We start from the raw sequence: 2,825 nt of genomic DNA on the forward strand, positions 1-2,825 counted from the left end.
TCATAGTTTTCTCTATCAAGTTCATGAATACCTTATTCCTATGCTGGTTCAGAACCCCTCCCTTAAGGGTCCATTCTGGACATGATTGGGACACACCTGGAAAGGTGCATCTAGAATGAGGTGAGCCCTCACCCTAGGTTTCCCACTGCCGTGCAGACACTTCCCCGATGTTTCTCTGTTGTTCATGGTCCTTGGAGGGTCCCACTGGGGCTTCAAGGCCCATTCATCCGTGCAGATGAGAGGATGGTATCAGGAAACAAGTTCACCCATGCCGATTCTGGCTCTCCTGACAGCAAATGGATTCCGAGTGCAATCAGCTTAACATGTGAAGGCGAACAATTCACATCACTGCCTTCCACCTCAGAGGCCAGCAGGGCGTGGCACGGTGGGTCCACCAGGGGGTGGGGCAACAGGTCCACTGTGCTGATAGGGGCTGTGTGGGGCAACTCCCCTTGGCCAGCTGCCCCTTCTTCTTCAGAGTGCAGGCCTGTTGGTACAGTGGAGAGATGGGAGGGTTCCTGGGTGGAGTGTGCCTGTACTCAGAGCCGTCCTCGAGATGCAGTGGGTAACTGCAGTCAGAATCACAGGTGCTCAGGTCCCCACAGGTCATGGGCAAAATGATGCAGGTGGGGCCATCCAGCTGGTTGAAATCCGGGTCATAAATGTAGTCCAGCAGGGGTTTGGTCAGGTCTGGTAGGAAGCCTGCAGGAGGGTCATGACCCTCACAGACAGCGAAGGCCTCGATGCTGGAGCTGCGGCTGCCCCAGGCTTGGCACGCACGATGTGAGTGAAGAAGACACACAGTTGGATGTAGAGCATCAGTGTCACATCCCGGCCTCGGAAGATCCTGGCCACAAAGCAGCCCCCTGCTTTAAAAACGTGTGTAGCGATGCTCAGCAGCACAGTTGGGAGGAACAGGGCCTGCATGCACTTATCCACGTCATGATGGTCCGTCACATCGGGAGCTCTGTCCCACACCACCAGGTCTGCAGGGCAGCTCTCGAAGGGCTGGATGATCGCCTTGGCAGAGGACAGCCAATCTTCTGACTCAGTCCTTGGCCCCAGCTGCCGGGGGCTGCACACAGGTCAACAGCCCACACCACACCCAGGTGCTAGCCTGCTGGGTCTACACACCGCCAAGGCCCAGGCCTGCCTGCTTTCCTGCCATCCCAGGTATTTTCAATGACCTCTTACGTGTGTGAACGTTGCACAGTGGATAAGGAAGCTCAAAGAAGAGTTGCTGCATTTGAGCTACGGTGCTTGCAAAGAAGGAGAAGAATTGGGAAGGACTACAGACTGCTAGAAGAACCAGTACCTCTGTCTCAGAAGAAGTGCAGTCAGAATGCTCCTTGGAAGGAAGGATAGTGACTTGTCTCTGGTAATTTGGACATGTTGTCCCTAGAAAAAGACATCATGTTTGGTAAAATAGGAGGTCAGGGAAAGAGAAGACTCTCGGTGACATGAATTGGGACAGTGGCTGCAATGATAATCTCAAACATGGGAGCGATTGTGGGGAAAGGTGCAGGGAGCAGGGCTAGGCGGGACATTGTTTCTTCTGTTGCCTTATCCTGGGGTAAGGCACTATGAGTTAGAGTCAACTAGACTGCACATGACGACAGCAACAGATGCACGAGTCTTCCTTTCTGAACCTGCAGGATCGTAGCTGAGTCTCCCTGAAACCTCAATCTTCATCCATCTGCTGAGGGCAGTTAAAACACCACCAGGACACACCTACACCCCTTCAACAAAGGAAGAGATAAGAGTCCCTCCTTGACTCCTATATCCTATCCTGTGACTCCGGTGAACCCATGGTCTTGACCTTCTGCAGAATGGTGAAATCTCGTTTGCTTACAGTCCATGGATGTGACCCTGGCCCTTGAAACCCCACCTGTCACCTTGGGCCTGTCTCAAGAGGCAGCAGCCTCTACCTCCCTCAGCCCCCAGCCTTGGGGTCCCACTGCAGCCTCCTTCCTCCCAAGTTGGTTCCTGGCTCTGGCCCAGGTTTCCTGTCTCTGTCCCAGTGAAGAAGAGAACATAGTGTTGGGCAGAATGGGGGCCCGACTCTTCCTACATCACGTTCTACCCCAAACACTTCATTCGCCTGCAATGCAAGAGCTAGTTTGATCATTCATGCCTTGGACCTTCTTATTATAACTACATGAGACTGCATGAAGATGTCTAACATGTAGCCAAACCTCAAAGAAAAAGCTCACTGCCATCTAGTTAATTCTGACTCCTAGCACAGAGGGCAGAGTAGATTTGCCCCTATGTGTTTCCCAAACAATACATTTTTACAGCAGCAGAAAGCCTCGTCTTTCTCCTATAGTGCAGCTGGTGGTTTTGAACTGCTGTCCTTGCAGTTAGCAGCCCACCACCAGGTCTGCATGTAATCAGTTTTGAACAAATACCGTTTCCCCAAAAATAAGACAGTGTCTTATATTAAATTTTGCTCCCAAAGATGCACTGGGTCTTATTTTCAGGGGATATCTTATTTTTCCATGAAGAAGAATATGGTACACATTTATTGTTGAACAACAAAACGAGGAAATTTATTACCTGTACACGGTACGGTAGTAGTTGTCATCACAAACCAGCATAAGCAGACAAGCTGTGAATCCTACAGTATCAAGAATTTCTTGTTACTACCACTATTTCCATGTACAACAATCTATGGTACATTTACTCATTGATTCGATGACAGTCATGTCCTCATCTTCTGGAACATCGTCATGACAATCCAAACCCTTATTTTCTAGGAGGTCTTATTTTCGGTGGGATGCCTTATTTTTCAGTGAGAGGCAGAACTGTAAGTAGGTCTTATTTTC

At 50.2% G+C, this 2,825-nt stretch overlaps 1 pseudogene; it reads right to left on the reverse strand.

The window, feature by feature from the left end:
* Positions 1 to 212: 212 nt before the first annotated feature.
* Positions 213 to 2,825, reverse strand: part of LOC101638115 — a 2,970-nt pseudogene continuing 357 nt past the window's right edge.

This window comes from Echinops telfairi, unplaced genomic scaffold (genome assembly GCF_000313985.2).
Source record: "Echinops telfairi isolate 266 unplaced genomic scaffold, ASM31398v2 ScPeMD7_7469;HRSCAF=8507_1, whole genome shotgun sequence".
NCBI lineage: Eukaryota > Metazoa > Chordata > Mammalia > Afrosoricida > Tenrecidae > Echinops > Echinops telfairi.